Source organism: Citrus clementina, unplaced genomic scaffold, assembly GCF_000493195.1.
Source record: "Citrus clementina cultivar Clemenules unplaced genomic scaffold, Citrus_clementina_v1.0 scaffold_1, whole genome shotgun sequence".
In the NCBI taxonomy this organism is placed as follows: Eukaryota; Viridiplantae; Streptophyta; class Magnoliopsida; order Sapindales; family Rutaceae; genus Citrus; species Citrus x clementina.
Genome location: NW_006263303.1, coordinates 11,459,790 through 11,485,563, shown reverse-complemented (window position 1 = coordinate 11,485,563; position 25,774 = coordinate 11,459,790). Strand labels below are relative to the sequence as shown.

The 25,774-nt window shown below is 35.6% G+C and overlaps 1 non-coding gene across 1 annotated transcript; it reads right to left on the bottom strand.

The window, feature by feature from the left end:
- Positions 1-10,201: 10,201 nt before the first annotated feature.
- LOC112095979 lies at positions 10,202-10,305 on the bottom strand. The gene has a single exon (XR_002904139.1). It is a non-coding gene; the product is annotated as a small nucleolar RNA R71 (small nucleolar RNA).
- Positions 10,306-25,774: the final 15,469 nt, after the last annotated feature.

Here is a 25,774-nt window from a genome sequence, read left to right as displayed (position 1 = left end):
TTCAATACCCACTTAGGATTAAGGTCAATTAAACTTGTTAAATCTTAAGTGAATTATGATCCACAAAATTTGTTAAAGTAGATCATAATTCACTATAGTCTAGTTCAATATGCAAATCACATATACATATTAACTATTGTACTCAAAGTCTCTACTTCAGTGATCAAGATAAAATCACTCATGATAGAAGTAGGAAAGTTATAACCTTACATAATGAATTGCCCATTTTATTAACAGTTGTGAACACTATTTTATTTAGAAACCTATGATTTATATCTTCTAGTATTGACATCATATGCCCAATTCATAAATCATATACTTTGTAAATAAGGACTAATAATGTATGCTCAAACAATGAATAAATAAATTTTATGAAATTTAGAAATTGTTATTTATTGCATGGTTTTAGGGCAGAAAATAACAATAAGTCTACCATATGGTATACTTTCACCTATTCGATTATTAATTTTTAGTGATACAACATGAATGTTCATGGAATTTAAGGTGAAGGTAATTTCCTAATATCTTTTGCAACTAAATTTTACGCTATTTCATTATGATTAATATTATAGAAATGTCATATTGATTTGAAAATATTGAATTTCACTTTGAAGCGTGGGTTTCAAATGAAAGAAAATTTAGAAAGCATGCCCGAAAGATTGCATTATGATTAAAAATTTTTAAGGATGTGCTCCTGAAGAGATGCACAAAAATTATTATTTTATTCACCATCGTGTGTTAGATTATGAGATTAAAAAATATTATGATTTTCCCTTATCATCATCTTCTTGATGGAGATGAAATTAAAAATTTTATGATAAATGAAAAATAATTTTTGCCAAAAGTTCAAGGATTGAAATTTTGGAAGCTAGCTCATACGATATATTATTTCAAGTTACAATGAAAGAAAATCATAATTGAGAGTTTTCGCTAGTGTCTTATTTTTGCATGCCTACGTTTGATATAAAGAACGTGCAACATAAATATATTTCGGAGAATGAGTTTTATTTTTGTGATTGATATGAATTATTTTTATTTTCATAATTAATATGAATTATTCTGTGAACTAAAATATTATGATTGTCTTCTATTATCATTTTCTGAAGGGGTATAATTATTAATAACCTTAAGAGATTATTGTTTTTCAATAAATAATATATGTTTGAAAAAAAAATGCTCAAAGGCTCATGAAACATTGATGTTGTAGTGCAAATTTGCTCCTGCAAGAGCAAGGGTAAATATAAATGTTTTTTAATTATTAAATTTTGAGATAAATTGTCGATTTAACTCAAATATTTATTAAGAATTCCTAAAAGTGATGATCTCGAATATTTTTATGTCATTATTTGAAGAGGATATAATCATATGATAATTAGTATGGTGATCATAATTCAAGCCTCATGATAAAAATCAAGTCACTAAAGCTTCACAAGATCCATTAATCATGTCTCAAATTCATACCTTATTCAAGATACTAATATGCCGAAATTGAGTATTCAAGATGGTTAATGCTTTGTCAATGTTTTCTAATCTGTTTTGAAAACAAAATCCTTTATTTCTTTTTTACCTAAGGTTATATTTCACAATAAGAAAATTCTTTTTCCATTAGTAAAATTCAATTATATAAATCCATATAACACTATTGGGAATTACATATATGATTTTATAATAATTTTGAGAGTTTTTCTCTTTGGTTATTCGAAGAACTCTTATAACTGATTAAGATTTCATCTTGTGGTGTACTTAACTTGACTTATCACTCAAAATCTTTCTTTTCTTTTTTAAGTGTGGCGTCAACTCTTGATTTATTATACTATTAATTTTATCTTTCTAGATAACGGGTGAAGGTACTTATTTTGTAGTTTTTTGGATTTGAATTAGAACGATCCTTAACAAAAGAACCTTATTGAGTGTAGGTTCTCACGTATCTCTAAGAGGCTCACACGAATTGGTGTCAGAACTTAAGTTTTAAATTAGGTTTGATCTACTCTGAACTTATTTTTTTCTTGTTTCTTAAATTTTGTTTGATTCCACAAATCTATCTTCTTTAATTGTTCCATTCTCCAGCTTGCTATTCAAGTTTGTTTATTCCTGTTTCTTACAGTTCGACTTAAACCAAAAGAAGAAAAGACAAATCCCGATTGTGCTAAAATCCAATTCTTCTTTGTCTTTCTTGGTTTGTGATATGATTTGTTAAGCTTGGATTGTTGCAACTACATTTGATTGAGTTTGTTTGAGTTCAATAAATAATTGAGAGAGAAAATTAAAGAATGCAAAAAAACAAGCGAATGTAAGCTTACAAGAGGGGTAAAAGCTAAATTTGAGAAAACACAAATGTGAGTGCTATCAATCTTCAGAGAAAAACATGTAAGAGAGTGTTTGTTGACACCACTCAAAAGTGATTTATAACTCTCAAATATAAGCGTCTTATTATTATTTAAGGTTGATCCACAGAAAAGATTTAATTTGTTAATTTTCTTTAATTATCTAAAACTAAAAGTATAATTTAAATACACACTATTTAATTTAAGTGAAACAATGAAAATAAAATAACTAGGTTATTGATCTACTCTTAGTAGTAAATATTGTTAGCCTATATGGCTATAGATATTGATTTTGATGATAACAAACCACATGTGTTGATTAAACAAAGATTTATGAATTGTGCTTTTATAATAAGAAAATGATGTTACGGAATTAAAGTGTTTTGGACTAAAATGAAAATATTTTAAAACCTTTGATATAGTTTTAAAATTTCAGATTTGGACCTATTTGAAAATATTTAAATATTTTGGGTCATTCTATAATTTTACATAGTTTGGGTGAAATCATAATATCAGAAAGTTTTGGGATTGACAAAACATTATTTGGAAATTATGAAATTGGACCTATTTGAAAACTTTCATAACGTTTTGGACTATAATATAGTTTTATAAAGTTTTAGGGTCAAACTGTAATTTTAGAAATATTTCACTGCAGCAGTTACTGTAGCAAGCGGCTAACCGGATATGATAAGCGGCAATTTGGATTTTGGGCAGTAAGCTTCTGGAGCATAAACGGCTATCCGGATTTCGCAAGCGGCTATCCGGATTTCAAAAGTGGCTAACCGGATATGAAAAGCGGCATGCCAGATATTCTAAAATTTAAATTTGTGCCTTAACGGTAACATAAAAGCGGCTAACCGGATTCCATAAACGGTAAGCCGGTTATGACCAAAATTTGCATAACGGCTAGTTTTTGAGCTCAAACTTTATAAACTCAAATCCAATTCATTTTCAAGCTCTCTAGCAAGCAAAACCAAAAAGCACACGAGATATCTTGAGCTCTCAATTCGCAAATCATAAAACATTGAATCATCTCTTGTTCTTCATTTTGAATATCTACTCTTTGAGTGAGTTTTGTTGTAACTTTCATTTCTTCATCTTAATTGTAAGTGTTTGAGTGTGTGAGACACTTGAGTGAAGAGATTGAGAGATAATCTCTTTGTTGTAAAGGTTCATTGACACCTTGAAGTTAATTGTAAACGTTTGAAGCCTTGGAAAGGCTCGGATAGTGAAATTCTCAAGCTTGGATCGCTTAGAGTCGTGGACATAGGCGGGATTGCCGAACCACGTAAAAAATTCGTGTGTTTGTTTTTCGTCTCCCTTACTTATTTGTTATTGTGCTTTCATTGAACTTATTGCTTTCGAATTTATTAAAGCGTTAGATTGGATTGTTGTGTGGCTTTGTTAGGATAATTTTTAAAATACCAATTCACCCTCTCTTGGGTTGCACACTTATATTTCATTTGGTATCAGAGCAAGGTGCTCTTATTTAGACTTAACTGTCTAGAGCTAAAGATCAATGGCAACTCAAAATGATTCCATATTTAGGGAAGCCAGTCCATCACTAGACCACCATATTTTGATGGAAATGATTACCCTTATTGAAAAACTAGGATGGGAATTTACTTGCAAGCTTTAGATTACGAAATTTGGGAAATCGTTAATGATGGTCCTTTCATGCCTTTGACTAAAAATGAAGTTGGGGAAGATATTCCAAAACTTTCACGGGAATGGAATGAATTCGAAAAGAGAAAAGCTTCTCTAAATTCCAAGACTATGAATGCCTTGTTTTGTGCACTAGATAAGAAAGAGTTTTATAGAGTGTCTAGTTGCGAAAGTGCTAATGAAATTTGGCACAAACTTGAAGTTGTTTATGAAGGCACTAATCAAGTGAAAGAATCTAAATTAAGTAGGTACACTCGACAATATGAATTGTTCTAAATGGAACAAAATGAGAGTGTGTACTTTATGTATACTAGATTTACGGACATAGTGAACACTCTAGGAGTCCTAGGAAAGACCTTTTCAAATAGCGAGAAAGTTAAGAAAATCATTAGGTCGCTACCTAAGGATGGAGACCAAAAAGGACTGCCATTGAGGAAGCCAAAGATTTAAATGTATTACCCATTGATGATTTAATTGGCTCTATCATTTCATATGAAGAAGATTTGGCAGCAGAAAAAGAACATGAGGAAAAGAAGAAGAGCATTGCTCTCAAAGCCTCAAAACGTGATAGTGATGAGGAAAACGAGATGGATGATGAGGAGTTGGCTATGTTGGCTAGAAGATTCAGAAATTTCTACAAGAAGAATAATGAGCAGAGAAAGTTTAGAAGTCACAAAAACAAAAAGGAAATGAAAGAGCCAATTACTTGCTATGAATATAAGAAGCCCGGACACATTCGACCGGAATGTCCTCTCCTCAACAAATTCAAGAAGAAAGCTATGGTGGCCACGTGGGATGATAGTGATGAGGAAACAAGTGATGATAAAGAGCAACAAGAGATGACTAATCTAGCTCTCATGGCCTTTGGGGAAGAATCATGTAATGAAGTTGATGAGGTAAGTGTTCTTCCTACATATGATAAATTACATGATACCTTTAAGGATTTGCATGATGAATTGATGAAGATTGGTAAAAAGAATATATGTCTTAAAAAGAAAATGATAGAGCTTAAAAATGAAAATGAATCATTTAGTGCAAAGATTACATGCCTAGAATTAGAGAATAAAACATTGCTTGATAGAGTTACATTATTTGAGAATTCTAGCGCTTCACATGAGCATTTAGAGTCACACGTGAATGATTTGAAAAATGAAAATGAAATGCTTAGAACAAAGAGCAATGAACTAAATGAGATTGTACTAAAATTCACAAATGGGCAAAACATGTTGGATAACTTGCTAAACTCACAAAAATGTGTATTTGGCAAAGGAGACATTGGTTATAAGCCAAATTTGAAACAAAAATATTACAAGAGTTATTTTGTAAAGAATACATCTATTGACAATCAAATTGTATGTCATTATTATAATCAAGATGGTCATATGAAAAATAGATGTCCAACGAAGAGAAATGCATATTATGGTATGAAATGTGTCTGGGTTCCGAAAAGAACCATTGCTAACTCTCAAGGACCCAAAAAGATTTGGGTACCTAAAACTTGAGATTTTCTCTACAGGGCTTGAAGAAGAAGAAGAATAAGTGATACTTGGACAACGGTTGTTCAAGACACATGACCGGGAATTATTCTTGATTTTCAAGTTTTACCAAGGTCGAAAATGGTGGAGATGTATCGTTTGGAGATAATTCAAAAAGAAAAATCATTGGCATTGGCAATGTCGGTAATGTATCCTTTACTCTCATTGAAAATGTATGTTTGGTTGAAAACTTAAAACACAACTTGCTTAGCATTAGTCAACTATGTGATAAAGGATATAGAGTTATCTTTGATGAATGAAAATGTGTTATTGAGATTGCATGTGATGGCAAGGTTTTGTTTGTAGGAAATAGATGTGTTAATGTCTATACCATTAATATAGATTGTGCATCTACAAATGATAAATGTTTCTCCGCATTGCATGATGATGGTTGGTTGTGGCATAGAAGATTAGGTCATACAAGCATGAATTTGATTTCAAAAATCGTGAAAAATGATTTGGTTAAAGGTCTTCCAAAAATCAGTTTTTAAAAAGATAGAATTTGTGAAGCTTGCCAATTTGGAAAACAAATCAAAACCTCTTTAAAAAAAAAAATCATATCTCTACTTTAAAACCACTTCAACTTCTTCACATAGATTTATTTTGTCCTTCTAGATATGCTAGTTAAAATGGCAAATATTATGCTTTTGCAATTGTGGATGATTACTCTAGATTCACATGGGTATTATTCTTAGCTAATAAGGATGATGCCTTTGATACTTTTAAAATTTTCTGCAAAAAGGTTCAAAATGAAAAAAAAAGGATGTAGTATTTCTTGTATTAGAAGTGATCATGGTGAAGAATTTGAAAATTATGCTTTTGAGAAATTTTGTAATAATTTTGGCATTGAGCATCAATTTTCATCACCTAGGACTCCTCAACAAAATGGAATTGTAGAGAGAAAGAATAGGTTCATTCAAGAAATGGCTAGCACCATGTTGAATGAAAATTCTTTGCCTAAGTATTTTTGGGCCGAAGCCGTCAACACTGCTTGTTATGTTTTGAATCGTGTGTTGATTAGACCTAATCTTAATAAAACTCCATATGAGCTTTGGAAAGATAGAAAACCCAACATTGGCTATTTTAAAATCTTTGGATGCAAATGTTTTGTTTTGAACACAAAAGATAATCTTGGTAAATTTGATCCAAAATCTGATGTTGGTATTTCTCTTGGTTATTCAAACTCAAGCAAAGCTTATAGAGTTTATAATAAAAGAACTTTGGTTGTGGAAGAATCTTTGCATGTTACATTTGATGAGTCTAACCCCTCCTCTACGGAGAAAGTCGTTGTTGATGATAACGCAGAAGAAGGACAACAAGAAGAAGCATCAAATGACAACAAAAAAGATGCACCACATGGAATTCAAGACGAACATCATGAAGAAACAAATGCAGAGCAAAATGAAGGTACTTCTCAAATACTCCCCAAGGAGTGGAGGTATGTTTCTTCTCACCCTAAGGATGTAATTTTAGGAGATCCCTCACGAGGTGTTACAACTAGATCATCTCTTCGGAACACATGTGAGCATGCTGCATTTATTTCTCAAATTGAACCAAAATCTTTTGCGGATGCGGAAAATGATGAATCTTCGATTATGGCAATGCAAGAGGAGTTGAATCAATTTGAGAGAAACAATGTGTGGGAATTAGTTCCTAATCCAGAACATCAATCAATTATAGGCACTAAATGGGTATTTAGAAACAAAATGGATGAATCTGGTGTGGTTGTAAGAAATAAAGCTAGATTAGTGGCTCAAGGTTACAACCAAGAAGAAGGAATTGATTTTAATGAAACATTTGCACCTGTAGCTAGGTTAGAATCCATTAGGATGTTGTTAGCATATGCATGTCATAAGGATTTTATTTTATGTCAAATGGATGTCAAGAGTGTTTTCTTAAATGGTTATATTATGGAGGAAGTTTATTTGAAACAACCTACTGGTTTTGAAAATAAAAAATTTTCAGATCACGTGTATAAGTTATCTAAGGCTTTGTATGGACTAAAACAAGCACCTAGAGCTTGGTATGATAGGCTTAAAAACTTCTTGTTAGATAATAATTTTTCGATGGGAAAAGCGGACACAACTTTATTTGTTAAGAATAAGAACCAAGATATACTTATTGTTCAAATTTATGTTGATGATATTATTTTTTGTTCTACTAATGAGTTGTTGTGTAAAGAATTTTCATCGTGTATGAGCAAAGAATTTGAGATGAGTATGATGAGAGAGTTGAAGTACTTACTTGGACTCCAAATCAAACAAAACGAGGAAGGAATTTTCATAAATCAAGCCAAGTACGTGAAAGATCTACTCAAAAGATTTGGCTATGATAATTGAACGGCAAAAAGCACTCCAATGAGTACTACCATCAAGTTGGACAAAGATGAGAAAGGTAAAGAAGTTGATATCACGACATATTGAGGTATGATCGGATCCTTACTCTATTTGACTGCTAGTGTTGAGTGTTAGAAAATGCATATTTATAAAGGAGAAAACCGTCATTTTACATTTCAAGTCTTACTAACAACCCTTACTTTTATGTATTTAACCTTCTTGTGATTTAATTACATGTGTTTTATTTTAATTAAGTATTTTATGTATTTTAGGGGCATTATAGTTATTTCACAATAAAGGAGAGATCAGACGGCAAAACGGACATCACTTTTGAACTCAGGACGGTCGAAAACCTTAGGAGGAGCATAAAAGGAAAAATGACACTATTCATATGTACGGTACTATTCACGTGTACGGTACTAACTACGTTACTGTTCACGACACTGTTCACATAGACGGATGATGACGTGGCATTGACCGATGATGTGGCATTGACTGATGAGGTGTCACGATCCTGTTGGGCTAAAATTCTTATGTACTGTTGATGGTGACGTGGCAGCATATCAGTGGATGAAAAATCTTGCGTACGGTACATGCATCACACAGGATTATTTTCAACCAAACCGCGTTACTGTTCATCCGAGTGAAACAGCGTTACTGTTCATCCGCGTGGTCAAACTGTGGACTGTTGACTGATGACGTGGCGCAATCCTGAGCGTCCAAATTGTTTTTAATCCGATGGCCATGATTTACTCCATGTATCTATAAAAAGGGGGCCTGCCCCCCTAATTGGATATCTCTGAATCCATTTTTGGACTCTGTTTTCTGTAATTCCCTCTCCATCTTGTATTTTCTTCGTATTTTAATAAATTCCCATTTTGCCCCTAGTTCAATTATGAGTAGCTAATTTCCGTTCAAGCTTGGGTTGAAGGTGAAGTCTCAACATGTGTCATGGGCTTAATTTGGTAAATTTATTTTCTCTTCCCCTCTAGTTTTTGTATGTTTTGACTTCTCGTCGACAAATAATAATATTCTTGTCTAGTACCGCCTTGGTTTCACCGGCCCCCTAGTACAAGGTTATTATTATTTGGCACGATAAGCCCTTAGCACCATATTGATTAGAGCGTGGTTCATGAGGTGTGGATTCCCCCCTCATGATTTAATTGGCATTAATAAGGATTATTTAGCCCATGATGCATGTTGATACGGATCCAGATACCCAAGTACGTCATTTCAATAGATTTCGCTTCAATTTATTCTCGCCATTGCAATTCCAATTTTAGAATTTATTATCGCCATCTCAATTCCAATTTTAGGATAATTTAAATCACTTCCACCACAATTTCAACCACCCATTTACAAAATTAATTCTACATATAATTAAAATCCACCTCCTCGTGGGATCGACACTCGTTACCATTGATCTATACTACAATAGATTCGTGCGCTTGCGAGTACATTAAAATTTGCACAACAAGTTTTTGGGCCCCATTGCCGGGGAGGTAAGTAATTTTAATTCATAGAATTAATTTTTTTGAATAATTTCTTTTATTTGTTTTCTTGTATTTTTTTATTATTAAAAAAAAAGAAAAAGAAAAAAAAAGTGAATCTACATTTAAAAGTTAGTATTTCTTTTCTTTTTCTCTTCTTTAAAATTCTGTAATTTAATTTTCAATTTATTTTTCTTTGTAATTTTTTTATCTTATTAATTTATTTTTAGTTAATTTATTTCATGTATTTATTTTTGTGTATTTTTATAGAAAGGTTTTAATAGCGCAATAAGGTTAGTATCGTAATTTCTCCCTCTTATTTATTTTTATTTGTTTTGTTCCCATCTTTATTTTCATTTTATTTGTTTTGCATGCATGGTCGTAGGTCATTATTACCTAATCTTGAACCTATAGACTTTGAATTAGAAAAAACACTTCGCACACAAAAGCACATTAAAAATAAATTTGAAATGGATTTGCAACCACAAGAGAGGCCATTTAAGGACTACTTCAGTCCCTTAGCTAATTTGAGCACATCATGCATAAGATACCCAAATGTAGCTGCTAGGAGTTTCGAATTAAAACCTAGTGTGCTAAATTGTCTCCCCACATTTTATGGCCTAGAAAATGAGGATCCATATAATTATCTGAATGATTTTCATGCCATTTGTCAAATTTTTAAATATGAAAAATTTTCAGACGATGATGTTAAACTTAGACTATTCCCATTTTCTTTAAAGGATAGAGCTCGTTCATGGCTTAATACATTGCCTACTAATAGCATTGCATCATGGGAACAAATGGTTACAAATTTTTTGAATAAATATTTCCCAGTGCATAAAACCAATGCTATTCGCAGGGAAATCTCGGAGTTTACCCAGAGAGAGGACGAGCAATTTTTCGAAACATGGGAGCGATTCAATGGGCTACTCTTGAAGTGTCCACATCATGGGTACGAGAAATGGCACCAATGCCAATACTTTTTGGAGGGATTATTGCCAAATGTGCAAGAATGGCTAATGGCGACCCTTACTTTTATATATTTAACCTTCTTGTGATTTAATTACATGTGTTTTATTTTAATTAAGTATTTTATGTATTTTAGGGGCATTATCACTCAGGAATACTAGACGAATTAAGGGAGTAAATGAGGTTCAAATTGGCGAGTCAACTTCGGGAATCAAAGAAGTTAAGGAGATGGTTGAAGGTCTTGCTCGACAAATAGCATCGTTATCGACTGCTAAATCAACAGAACCACATGACCAGGACTCATACTCAGATCAAGCCAATGCCATAGGTGTAATGAGAAAGCCATCAAATTACAACCCATACTCCAACACATATAACCCTGGATGGAGAGACCACCCCAATTTTTCATGGTCTCAAGGATTCCAACAGAATGGACCAGCAGCTCCAGCTCCACCAATGCAACAAATTCCTCAAGTTCCTCAAGCCTCTCAGCCCCCATTCAGACCATACAATCAGAACCAGAACTACTCTCAACCCAGACCATGGCAGGATGCATTCCAAAATTTCAAGAATGTTACTCACTCCACGATTGAGCAACAGAATCGCACCATTGATGGACTACGAAATGAGTTGAGAGCAGGCTTCAATTCACAAGCCCAATCAGTTTCAAGCCTCGAGAAGATGGTGGGACAACTTGCTTCTTCAGTTCAGACCTTGGCAATGACCGTTGAGAAAGGTAAGTTTCCAAGTCAACCAGTGCCTAACCCTAAAGGAGTACATGAAGCAAGTACCAGTTCACCACAACAGCATGGAGAGGTCAAAGCAGTAATGACCTTGCGAAAAGGAAAAGAAGTCGACAACAAGGTGGAGATGCCAGTGACAAAAGAAAATCAAATTGTACCTGTGAATGTTGATGACTCATCACCGGAGGAGAAAGAAGAAACCAACCCACAAGAATATGTTCCCAAAGCTCCATTTCCTCAGAGGTTAGCGAAAGGAAAAAAGGGAAAATCCACAGGTGAGATTCTTGAAATCTTCAAACAGGTAAGTGTTAACATCCCTTTGCTTGATGCTATTAAGCAAGTTCCATCTTATGCCAAGTTTCTTAAAGATTTGTGTACTAAAAAGAGAAACATGCATGTTCAAAAGAAGGCATTTTTAACAGAAAACGTTAGTTCTATACTCCAACATAAAATTCCTTTAAAATGCAAAGACCCAGGCTCCCCCACTATCTCATGTAGTATAGGGAACCACACAATTGAGAATGCTTTGTTGGATTTAGGAGCTAGTGTAAATCTGTTACCTTATTCAGTGTTTGTGAAACTTGGACTGGGAGAATTACACCCAACTCCAGTGGTGTTACAACTTGCAGATCGGTCCACAAAAATACCTCGTGGTATTGTGGAGGACGTGCTTATCCAGGTAGACAAATTTTATTTTCCTGTTGACTTCATTGTAATTGACACTCAACCAATACAGGATTCAAGGAAGCACATCCCCATTATTCTAGGCCGACCTTTCTTGGCAACTGCGGATGCTCACATTCAATGTAGAACTGGAAATATGCAGTTGTCCTTCGGCAACATGACTATGGAGCTGAACATCTTCAACATTGCCAAACAACCTCACAGTGCAGATGATGGAATTGTTGATGTGGATTTAATCGAAGCATTAGTTGATGACACTTTTCTTTCAAACCTTAGTGATGATCATTTACAAACATGTTTAACTCACTTTGGTTTTGATTTTGATATTGACAGATCGGTTGATGAGGTCAATGCCTTGCTTGACTCAGCACCATCTATGGACACTAATAAATGGAAGTCAAGAGTTGAACAACTAGCGCCATCAGAGAAGAAACTCATCCCATCATCAGAATCACCACCGAAACTCGAGCTCAAACCATTACCCAACACTTTGGAATATGCATTTTGGGAGAAGAAAGTTCTCTGCCGGTAATCATCTCATCATCCCTCAATGATGGACAAAAAGGTAAGTTGTTGGATGTTTTAAAAGAGCACAAAGGAGCATTAGGATGGACCATAGCAGACATAAAAGGTATAAACCCAGTAGATTGCATGCATTACATTCACCTTGATGAAAATGCTAAAACTACTAGGGAAATACAACGTCGGTTAAATCCTAATATGAAAGAAGTTGTTAGAACCGAAGTGCTTAAGCTATTAGATGCAGGTATCATTTACCCAATTTCTGATAGTTCATGGGTCAGTCCTGTACAAGTTGTCCCTAAAAAGTCAGGAGTCACAGTAGTTACCAATGCTGATAATGAATTGATACCCACTAGAGTGACTACAGGATGGCGTGTATGCATTGATTATAGAAAATTGAATTCTGTCACACGTAAAGACCATTTTCCTTTACCATTTATTGATCAAATGCTTGATAGATTAGCAGGCCATGAATTTTATTGCTTTCTAGATGGTTACTCAGGATATAATCAGATTCCCATAGCACCAAAAGATCAAGAGAAAACTACTTTCACTTGCCCTTTTGGCACATTTGCATATAGAAGAATGCCATTTGGATTATGTAATGCACCTGCTACATTTCAACGATGCATGTTGAGCATTTTTTCTGATATGGTGGAACGATTCCTTGAAGTCTTTATGGATGATTTTTCTGTCTTTGGTGACTCGTTTGATCAATGTTTACATCATCTAACACTAGTTCTGCAGAGATGTATCGAGAAGAATTTGGTCTTAAATTGGGAGAAATGCCATTTTATGGTAAAACAAGGTATTGTTCTCGGTCACATCATTTCGAGCAAAGGTATTGAGGTTGACAAAGCCAAGGTGGATCTCATTTCTAATCTTCCTCCACCCAAAACAGTCAGAGAAGTAAGATCTTTCCTTGGGCATGCTGGTTTCTATAGACGTTTCATTAAAGATTTTAGCAAAGTTTCTAGACCCTTATGCAATTTACTTGCTAAGGATGTACCTTTTATCTTTAATGATTCATGTCTCATGGCGTTTGAAAAATTAAAACAATTGTTGACATCATCACCCATCATTCAGGCCCCAAACTGGAGCTTACCATTTGAGCTCATGTGTGATGCATCTGATTATGCAGTAGGAGCAGTTTTAGGACAAAGAGTTGATCGAATTCCTCATGTTATTTACTATGCTAGTATGACATTGAATGATGCACAGTTGAACTATTCAACTACTGAAAAAGAAATGCTAGCAGTAGTGTTTGCATTGGAAAAATTTCGATCTTATCTCATTGGTTGTAAAATAATTGTGTTCACAGATCATGCTGCTCTTAAATATCTTCTCACAAAGAAAGATGCAAAAGCTAGACTAATTCGTTGGGTGTTACTTTTGCAGGAATTTGACTTGGAATTCAAAGATAAGAAAGGGTCAGAAAATGTTGTGGCGGACCATCTCTCTCGTCTTCACTTTGACACAATTACAGAGCCATTAATATTAAATGAGTCATTTCCAGATGAACAATTAATGAGTGTGGAAGTATTACCTTGGTATGCTGATATAGTTAATTATCTTGTTACAGGTAAACTTCCAGAGCATTGGACCAAGCAAGACAAGATCAAATTCTTTGCGGAAATAAAGAATTTCTTTTGGGATGACCCGTATTTGTTCAAGTATTGTGCAGACCAAATTGTTAGACGATGTGTCCCAGAAAATGAAATTCAGAATATCCTTTCATTCTGCCATGAACAAGCTTGTGGAGGCCATTTCAGTGCTAAGAAGACAGCGACTAAAGTTTTACAATGTGGTTTCTATTGGCCATCACTATTTCGAGACGTTTACACTTTTTGTTCTTCATGTGATAGGTGTCAACGAATGGGGAGCATTACACGAAGGAACATGATGCCACTAAATCCAATTTTAGTGGTTGAGATTTTTGACGTATGGGGTATCGACTTCATGGGACCCTTTCCCCCTTCTTTTGGCCATCAATACATATTGGTTGGTGTTGACTACGTCTCAAAATGGGTAGAAGCAATTCCATGTAGAACCAATGATCACAAGGTGGTGATAGGATTTTTGAAAAACAACATTGTCTCACGCTTTGGATTCCCTCGAGCAATAATCAGTGATGGTGGTGCCCACTTTTGTAACAAAGCATTCAAAGCACTTTTGACAAAGTATTCAATCACACACAAAGTGGCAACCCCGTATCATCCGCAAACCAGTGGCCAAGTTGAGATATCCAATCGAGAAATAAAGCACATATTAGAAAAGACGGTGAGGCCAGACAGAAAAGATTGGTCATTAAGACTTGATGATGCATTATGGGCATATAGAACGGCTTTCAAGACCCCGATTGGGATGTCACCCTACAGGCTAGTGTATGGAAAAGCTTGCCACCTACCTGTGGAGCTCGAGCATCGTGCATATTGGGCCATCAAGAAATTCAATTTGGACATGCAGCAAGCCAGCTCAGAAAGAAGATTACAGCTGGCAGAACTTGAAGAAATTCGCAATGACGCGTACGAAAATGCCAAGATTTACAAGCAACGAATGAAAGTCTTCCATGATAAGCAAATTATGAGAAAATCGTTCACTCCAGGTCAGAAAGTACTTTTATTCAATTCTCGCTTGCACCTATTCCCAGGTAAGTTACGCTCTCGTTGGTCTGGTCCCTTTATTGTTCATACTGTTTTTCCACATGGGGCAATTGAAATTAAAGACCCAAAGAACGGTGTCACGTTTAAAGTTAATGGTCAAAGATTAAAGCCATATCTAGAGTACCAACCACATGAAGAAGACACCGAAATAAATTTGAGTGACCCACCAAATTTTTTTTTTTTTTTTTTCTTTTCGTTGATTTGATTTTTCTTTCTTTCTTTTTATTATTATTCTTTTGCTAATTGAAATTGTTTTTGCATAAGTTTGTTTATTTTACCATTAAGTTTTCTCTTATCATTTTTAATCATGAGTCTCATACTTAGACCGTTCCTCCTGAACATTCTTAAACCACTTCAACGTGTCAAAACTCATCTCAAAAGACAGATTCAATTTTGTAAAACACATCGCATTTGGGCTCTACAACCACCAGAGTTAGTAGCCTATGTTGAGGGTTTAGAACACCAACTCAGAGACATTGAGAGAAGTGTTTACGACATCCAGTTGGAGCTTGAGGTAAATTCAATAAGAGGACGATTTTAATTTTCTTTGTGTGTTTTAATTTGTTTTTCTATTTGTGTGCTTTAGTTTGTTACCCCGGTGAAGTGGCGGATAACGGTACTCCGTGACAATCAAGTCGGTTACTTCAGTTTCCCATAATAACTGATATTCTGAGGCGAAGGTATGGACAGAAACGAGATTCTAGCGAAGCTTCACAAGCGATTCCCTTCACTTCCTCAGAATGCCCTCCTTACGATCTATAAAGCTCGGTCCGAACGCATGCAATTACTCATGAGGAATAACATACCTGCTGACATCCGTTGGTTAATCGAGGCTAAAGTACGATCGGCAGGTGAGTTACCTCCAAAATTTATTGCATACATGCCTGGTTGTGGTAAAGGAAATTATGCAAGAAAACGACGAGCTCGAAGAATTTCTGTTGCTTGTCATAAGTGTGCCAGAATGAGTTGCAATAAAAACCCATGTTCTTTAGGAATGGTGTCTGATAATAGGGAAGATAAGATTCAATTCATTAGGGATGGCTTGAATAAGGAGTCATTGGATGATATCCTTTTGTCTCTTGAAACGCATCCCAGTGGATATGTGCAAAGAGCGATTCTCCAGTTATGGCCATTATTCCAGAAAGAGCATGCACGATATAGTCTCGGGAATCTGACTATAAACGACCCTGTTTGCCAGTTTATAAGAAAACTGGATAGGAAGCCTATCCTCGACCCATAGAGGGCGTTCAAGCCGTTTCTGGACGTAAAACCAGAGGAAGATGTGAGCCACAGTCGCAACTACCTGTAAATATCCTTTTACTTTATTATTTCACTATTGTCTTATTGTTTGCATTATTGTCTTTAATAATTTTATTACTGTTTGCTTTTTTTTTCTTTTTACTGTTTTCTTTTTGACTTGCGAGCCACGTGCTTTACGCGTTATTTGACACTGACATATTACCTCATACACAACCATGACCCACTATCACCAAGACTCTTAAATGTGATTTCTTTTTTGTCAAGCACTCACAAATTGTTTTCGAGAAGTATCACAATGGCAGCTACTCCCAATAGACAATTCAAGAACATTTGTGTGCTTTCTGGATTTACATATGGCAAACATAAAGAGTTCGTTGAGGCAGCCATCGATCTTGGTCGACGTATAGCAGAGAGAAAATTACACTTGGTGTATGGAGGAGGTAACCGAGGATTATCAAAAATGGTCTCAGAAGCAGCTTTTATCAGAGGAAGTCAAGTGTTAGGCATCATCCCAAGAGTTCTAAAACCATTGGGCAGTTCGTCTGACTCATCAACTGGAGAAGAGTTAGTCGTCTCAGGTATGCAAGAAAGAATAACTGAAATGCTTAATCATGCTGATGCTTTTATTTTCCTTCCAGGAGATCTTGCAACACTAGAGGCACTTATCACGCTAGCATCTTGGGCCCATCTGCACATCCACCAAAAACCCATCGGTTTGTTAAATGTCAATAACTTTTATGATGGCTTTATCGCATTTCTTAACCATGCAATAAAAAACTATTTCATTCCCGCTAATGTGAAAAAACTTTTTATTTGTGCTCACACTGCTAACGAGCTACTTGATCTGTTACAAGCTTATAGACCGGAGCCAGACCCCTGGACCTTCGTGTTGGAGCGTCCAAATAATGATGGTAACAGTAGCAGCAGTAAGAAGTACAAATTAGATTTAACTCTCCGCCTATAAATATTTTCTTCTGTGTTGCACCACCCAGGTGATGTCTTCTAAACTCTACTTCTTTCCTTTCAAACATTGAGGACAATGTTTCGTTCTGGTTGGGGGGAGGGAATAGTCGACAATTGTAGAATTTTGGTTAAGTTTTTACTAATTTTTGTTGTAGAAACTAACTGTTGCTAACTTTTTGTGTTGAAGATGGCTGAATATGGAGTGTAGTGACTCTAGAAACGCATCTTCATCGTTTATAAAAAAAAAAAAAAAATTCAGACATTTTCTTTTTCTTTATTATATGTTTATGTTTATTTTTCTTCTTTTTAATTTCTCCTCTATAAATATACATTTTCCAACTTTTGAGTCGAAGATGGCTGAATATGGAGTGTAGTTCCTCTAGAAACGCATCTTCTTTTAAAAAAAAAAAAAATCATTTTCGTTTTCTATCATTTTACGTGTAACTTTCCTAATTAGTTTTTATGCATCATTTTCACATTTCTGCATGCATATTTTCCTTTCATGTTTAGAATAGGTTGGGGGGTAGAATGTTGTTTAAAAAAAAAAAAAAATTTTTGTGATTTGTTTTAACATTGGGTGACATGATTAATTTTAAATTTTAGTATTTGTATTATCTTTGGTCTTAAGTGATGTTACATTATGTTTGCTACTCTACATGTTGATGTCGGAGACATATATGAGTTGCTTGAAGGAATGAACATGTCATAATAAGTACCAAGTGAGTTTTTGAGCCTATCATTTTCTTGAAGAGTAACCCTTTTGCCCATTCTCTATACAGCTTAGCAGTTTATTATTTTATACACGATCTCTAGATTTCTTTTGAGTTAACCCTTTAAAAAAAATGGTAAAATTAAAAAAAAAGAAAAAAAAAATGTGTGTTACTACATTGGGAGGCCCATCTAACTAGTAGATATGGATAATTATTTAGAGCCCTAAAAGACGATGGAAAGGCCATCTTTGATCCGTTTGAGCCTTTCTAGCCATCCCTTTTATTTAATATCCATAGTTAACCCTTTTGAGCCTTTAAAAAAATAAAAAATTAAAAAAAAAAAACCTTTTCTTTGTCAACTTATCATCTTGACCCACTCCGATTTGGAGTATTACCCGATATCTTATAAGTTCCATCACCTATTTATGTTTGAGAAAATGTAAATAATTATTTTGTTCAGTGAAGTTATGCCAAATAAAAAAAAAACAAAAACAAAAGTTGTTGTTTCAAAAGAATAAAAATAGGTGAAATCCACCTTGCAACTTCCAAAAAAAAAAAAAAAAATCTCTGCATTTTTCTCAAACATACACTTTGTTTTCCTTATTTTCCTTCTTTGTTAGCCATGTCCCTAGCCTACGTTTCGTCCTAATAAAAGTCCTTCTTGATTTTAGGGAACTATAGTTTGAAGTAGAAGCTAGTTATATGGGCTAAAAAGATGTAGTGATGCATAATTAAAAAAAAAAAAAAAGATAAATAAAGTGGGTTGACTAACATTTTATTTGACTTGAGATCGTATTATTTCTAAGCTGAGGGCATATTTATTTCATCTTGGTGAGAGCATGTGATATCACTTCTTTATTATTTTCTCTCTCAATTACCATTCATTGGAGTGACTATTTTTATTGGGATTAATTTATTTGTGAGAGTGTCACTACTTCCAGTGAGATTTTGGGGTTTGACATGTCATTCTTGAGAGTAGCTAAAACAAAGTCTACTGGGCTAATTCATGTGGATGGTTGATGTGGGTGTGATGTTGCTTTAGACTGGAGATAATGCTTATACTTTTATTTGATTGCTATCATTAATCTGATGGAATAAATACAAGTGTTTCTATTAAAACAAAAAAAAAATTATTTTGAATTTGAATTTTGTTTTCGCTTTATTTGCTAGGGACTAGCAATAAGCTGGTTGGGGGGTGTGTTGAGTGTTAGAAAATGCATATTTATAAAGGAGAAAACCGTCATTTTACATTTTAAGTCTTACTAACAACCCTTACTTTTATATATTTAACCTTCTTGTGATTTAATTACATGTGTTTTATTTTAATTAAGTATTTTATGTATTTTAGGGGCATTATAGTCATTTCACAATAAATGAGAGATCAGACGGCAAAACGGACATCACTTTTGAACTCAGGACGGTCGAAAACCTTAGGAGGAGTATAAAAGGAAAAATGGCACTATTCACATGTACGGTACTATTCACGTGTACGGTACTGTATACGTTACTGTTCACGACACTGTTCACATAGACGGATGATGACGTGGCATTGACCGATGATGTGGCATTGACTGATGAGGTGTCACGATCCTGTTGGACTAAAATTCTTATGTACTGTTGATGGTGACGTGGCAGCATATCAGTGGACGAAAAATCTCGCGTACGGTGCATGCATCACACAGGATTATTTTCAACCAAACCGCGTTACTGTTCATCCGGGTCAAACCGCGTTACTGTTCAAAGTCGGATCAAACCGTGTTACTGTTCATCCGCGTGGTCAAACGTGGACTGTTGACTGATGACGTGGCGCAATCCTGAGCGTCCAAACTGTTTTTAATCCGATGGCCATGATTTACTCCATGTATCTATAAAAAGGGGGCCTCCCCCCTAATTTGATATCTCTGAATCCATTTTTGGACTCTGTTTTCTGTAATTCCCTCTCCATCTTTTATTTTCTTCGTATTTTAATAAATTTCCATTTTGCCCCTAGTTCAACTATGAGTGGCTAATTTTCTTTCAAGCTTGGGTTGAAGGTGAAGTCTCAACATGTGTCATGGGCTTAATTTGGTAAATTTATTTTCTCTTCCCCTCTAGTTTTTGTGGATGTTTTGACTTCTCGTCGACAAATAATACTAATCTTGTCTAGTACCGCCTTGGTTTCACCGGCCCTTTAGTACAAGGTTATTATTATTTGGCACGATAAGCCCTTAGCACCATATTGATTAGAGCGTGGTTCATGAGGTGTGGATTCCCCCATCATGATTTAATTGGCATTAATACGGATTATTTAGCCCATGATGCATGTTGATACGGATCCAGATACCCAAGTACGTCAATTTAATAGATTTTCTCTTCAATTTATTCTCTCCATTGCAATTCCAATTTTAGAATTTATTCTCGCCATTTTAATTTAAGTATTAGCATATTCCAAATCATTTCCACCATAAATCCAACTACCCATTTACAAAATTAATTCTATATATAATTAAAATCCACCTCCTCGTGGGATCGACACTCGTCACCATTAGTCTATACTACAATAGATTCGTGCGCTTGCGAGTACATTAAAATTTGCACAACACGTACGACAAATGGCACCAATGCCAATACTTTTTGGAGGGATTACTGCTGAATGTGCAAGAATGGCTAATGGCAACAAGTGGAGGAGAGCTAATGTCAAAAAGTGCATCAGAGATTTGGGAATTCTTCCAGCGACAAGCGGATAATTCCCAACAACGGAGTCGATCACTCAGGAATACTAGAAGAATTAAGAGAGTAAATGAGGTTCACATTGGCGAATCAAGTTCAGAAATTAAAGAAGTCAAAGCGATAATTGAAGGTCTCTCTCAACAAATAGCATCATTATCGACTGCTAAATCAACAGAGCCACATGACCATGACTCATACTCAGATCAAGCCAATGCCATAGGTGTAATGAGAAAACCATCGAATTACAACCCATACTCCAACACATATAACCCTGGATGGAGAGACCACCCCAATTTTTCATGGTCTCAAGGATTCCAACAGAACGGACCAGCAGCTCCAGCTCCACCAATTCCACAAAATCCTCAAGCTTCTCAGCCACCATTTAGACCATACAATCAGAACCAGAACCACTCTCAACCTAGACCATGGGAGGATGCATTCCAGAATTTCAGGAATGTTACTCACTCCACGATTGAGCAACAGAACCGCACCATTGATGGACTACGAAATGAATTGAGAGCGGGCTTCAACTCACAAGCCCAATCAGTTTCAAGCCTCTAGAAGATGGTGGGACAACTTGCTTCTTCAGTTCAGACCTTGGCAATGACCGTTGAGAAAGGTAAGTTTCCAAGTCAACCAGTGGCTAACCCTAAAGGAGTGCATGAAGCAAGTACCAGTTCACCACAGCAGCATGGAGAGGTCAAAGCCGTCATGACCTTGCGAAAAGGAAAAGAAGTCGACAACAAAGTGGAGATGCCGGTGACAAAAGAAAATCAAATTGTACCTGTGAATGTTGATGACTCATCACCGGAGGAGAAAGAAGAAACCAACCCACGAGAATATGTTCCGAAAGCTCCATTTCCTCAGAGGTTAGCTAAAGGAAAAAAAGGAAAAATCCACAGGTGAGATTCTTGAAATCTTCAAACAGGTAAGTGTTAACATCCCTTTGCTTGATGCTATTAAACAAGTTCCATCTTATGCCAAGTTTCTTAAAGACCTTTGTACTAAAAAGAGAAATATGCATGTTCAAAAGAAGGCATTTTTAACAGAAAATGTTAGTTCTATACTCCAATATAAAATTCCTTTAAAATGCAAAGACCCAGGCTCCCCCACTATCTCATGTAGTATAGGGAACCACACAATTGAGAATGCTTTGTTGGATTTAGGAGCTAGTGTAAATCTGTTGCCTTATTCAGTATTCGTGAAACTTGGACTGGAAGAATTACACCCAACTCCAGTGGTGTTACAGCTTGCAGATCGGTCCACGAAAATACCTCGTGGTATTGTGGAGGACGTGCTTATCCAGGTAGACAAGTTTTATTTTCCTGTTGATTTCATTGTAATTGACACTTAACCAATACAGGATTCAAGGAAGCACATCCCCATTATCCTAGGCCGACCTTTCTTGGCAACTGCGGATGCTCACATTCAATGCAGGACTGGAAATATGCAGTTGTCTTTCGGCAACATGACTATGGAGCTAAACATCTTCAACATTGCCAAACAACCTCACAGTGCAGATGATGGAATTGTTGATGTGGATTTAATTGAAACATTAGTTGATGATACTTTTGTTTCAAACCTTAGTGATGATCCTTTACAAACATGTTTAACTCACTTTGGTTTGAATTTTGATATTGACAGATCGGTCGATGAGGTCAACGCCCTGCTTGACTCAGCACCATCTATGGACACTAATAAATGGAAGTCAAGAGTTGAACAACTAGCACCATCAGAGAAGAAACTCATCCCATCATCAGAATTACCACCGAAACTCGAGCTCAAACCATTACCCAACATTCTGGAATATGCATTTTTGGGAGAAGAAAGTACTCTGCCGGTAATCATCTCATCATCCCTCAATGACAAACAAAAAGGTAAGTTGTTGGATGTTTTAAAAGAGCACAAAGAAGCATTAGGATGGACCATAGCAGACATAAAAGGTATAAATCCAGTAGACTGCATGCATTACATTCACCTTGATGAAAATGCTAAATCTACTAGGAAAATGCAACGTCGGTTAAATCCTAATATGAAAGAAGTTGTTAGAACAGAAGTCCTTAAGCTATTATATGCAGGTATCATTTACCCAATTTCTGATAGTTCATGGGACAGTCCTGTACAAGTTGTCCCCAAAAAGTCAGGAGTTACAGTAGTTACGAATGCCGATAATGAAATGGTACCCACTAGAGTAACTACAGGATGGCGTGTATGCATTGATTATAGAAAGTTGAATTCTGTCACACGTAAAGACCATTTTCCTTTACCATTTATCGATCAAATGCTTGATAGATTAGCAGGCCATGAATTTTATTGCTTTCTAGATGGCTACTCAGGATATAATCAGATTCCCATAACACCAAAAGATCAAGAGAAAACTACTTTCACTTGCCCTTTTGGCACATTTGCATATAGGAGAATGCCATTTGGATTATGTAATGCACCTGCTACATTTCAACGATACATGTTAAGCATTTTTTCTGATATGGTTGAACGATTCCTTGAAGTCTTTATGGATGACTTTTCTGTCTTTGGTGATTCGTTTGATCAATGTTTACATCATCTAACACTAGTTCTGCAGAGATGTATCGAGAAGAACTTGGTCTTAAATTGGGAGAAATGCCATTTTATGGTAAAACAAGGTATTGTTCTCGGTCACATCATTTCGAGCAAAGGTATTGAGGTTGACAAAGCCAAGGTGGATCTCATTTCTAATCTTCCTCCACCCAAAACAGTCAGAGAAGTAAGATCTTTCCTTGGGCATGCTGGTTTCTATAGACGTTTCATTAAAGATTTTAGCAAAGTTTCTAGACCCTTATGCAATTTACTTGCTAAGGATGTACCTTTTATCTTTAATGATTCATGTCTTATTGCGTTTGAAAAATTAAAACAGTTGTTGACATCATCACCCATCATTCAGGCCCCAAACTGGAGCTTACCATTTGAGCTAATGTGTGATGCATCTGATAATGCAGTAGGAGCAGTATTAGGACAAAGAGTTGATCGAATTCCCCACGTTATTTACTATGCTAGTATGACATTAAATGATGCACAGTTGAACTATTCAACTACTGAAAAAGAAATGCTAGCAATAGTGTTTGCATTGGAAAAATTTCGATCATATCTCATTGGTTGTAAAATAATTATATTCACGGATCATGCTGCTCTTAAATATCTTCTCACAAAGAAAGATGCAAAAGCCAGACTAATTTGTTGGGTATTACTTTTGCAGGAATTTAACTTGGAATTCAAAGATAAAAAAGGGACAGAAAATGTTGTGGTGGACCACCTCTCTCGTCTCCATTTTGACATAATTACTGAATCATTACCATTGAATGAGTCATTTCCAGATGAACAATTAATGAATGTGGAAGTATTACCTTGGTATGCTGATATAGTTAATTATCTTGTTACAGGTAAACTTCCAGAGCATTGGACCAAGCAAGATAAGGCTAAATTCTTTGCAGAGATGAAGAATTTCTTTTGGGATGACCCGTATTTGTTCAAGTATTGTGCAGACCAAATTGTTAGACGATGTGTCCCAGAAAGTGAAATTCAGAATATCTTTTCATTCTGCCATGAACAAGCTTGTGGAGGCCATTTCAGTGCTAAGAAAACAGCGACTAACGTTTTACAATGTGGTTTCTATTGGCCATCTATATTTCGAGACGCTTACACTTTCTGTTCTTCATGTGATAGGTGTCAACGAATGGGAAGCATTACACGAAGGAACATGATGCCACTAAATCCAATTTTAGTGGTTGAGATTTTTGACGTATGGGGTATCAACTTTGATGGGACCCTTTCCCCCTTCTTTTGGCCATCAATACATATTGGTTGCTGTTGACTACGTATCAAAATGGGTAGAAGCAATTCCATGTAGGACCAATGATCACAAGATGGTGATAGTATTTTTGAAAAGCAACATTGTTTCACGCTTTGGATTCCCTCGAGCGATAATCAATGATGGTGGTGCCCACTTTTGTAACAAAGCATTCAAGGCTCTTTTGACAAAGTATTCAATCACACACAAAGTGGCGACCCCGTATCATCCGCAAACCAGTGGCCAAGTTGAGATCTCCAATCGAGAAATAAAGCACATATTAGAAAAGACGGTGAGGCCGGACAGAAAAGATTGGTCATTAAGACTTGATGATGCCTTATGGGCATATAAAACGGCTTTCAAGACCCCGATTGGGATGTCACCCTACAGGCTAGTGTATGGAAAAGCTTGCCACCTACCTGTGGAACTCGAGCATCGTGCATATTGGGCCATCAAGAAATTCAATTTTGACATGCAGCAAGCCAGCTCAGAAAGAAGATTACAGCTGGCAGAACTTGAAGAAATTCGCAATGATGCATACGAAAATGCCAAGATTTACAAGCAACGAATGAAAGTCTTCCATGATAAGCAAATTATGAGAAAATCGTTTACTCCAGGTCAGAAAGTGCTTTTATTCAATTCTCGCTTGCACCTATTCCCGGGTAAGTTACGCTCTCGTTGGTCTGGTCCCTTTATTGTTCATACTGTTTTTCCACATGGGGCAATTGAAATTAAGGACCCAAAAAATGGTGTCACGTTTAAAGTTAATGGTCAAAGATTAAAGCCATATCTAGAGTACCAACCACATGAAGAAGACACCGAAATAAATTTGAGTGACCCACCAAATTTGAATTGATTTTTTTTTCTTTTCGTTAATTTGATTTTTCTTTCTTTCTTTTTATTATTATTCTTTTGCTAATTGAAATTGTTTTTGCATAAGTGTATTTATTTTACCATTAAGTTTTCTCTTATCATTTTTAATCATGAGTCTCATACTTAGACCGTTCCTCCTGAACATTCTTAAACCACTTCAACGTGTCAAAACTCATCTCAAAAGGCAGATTCAATTTTGTAAAACACAACGCATTTGGGCTCTACAACCACCAGAGTTAGTAGCCTATGTTGAGGGTTTAGAACGCCAACTCCGAGACATTGAGAGAAGTGTTTACGACATCCAGTTGGAGCTTGAGGTAAATTCAATAAGAGGACGATTTTAATTTTCTTTGTGTGTTTTAATTTGTTTTTCTGTTTGTGTGCTTTAGTTTGTTACCCCGGTGAAGTGGCGGATAACGGTACTCCGTGACAATCAAGTCGATTACTTCAGTTTCCCATAATAACTGATATTCTGAGGCGAAGGTATAGACAGAAACTAGATTCT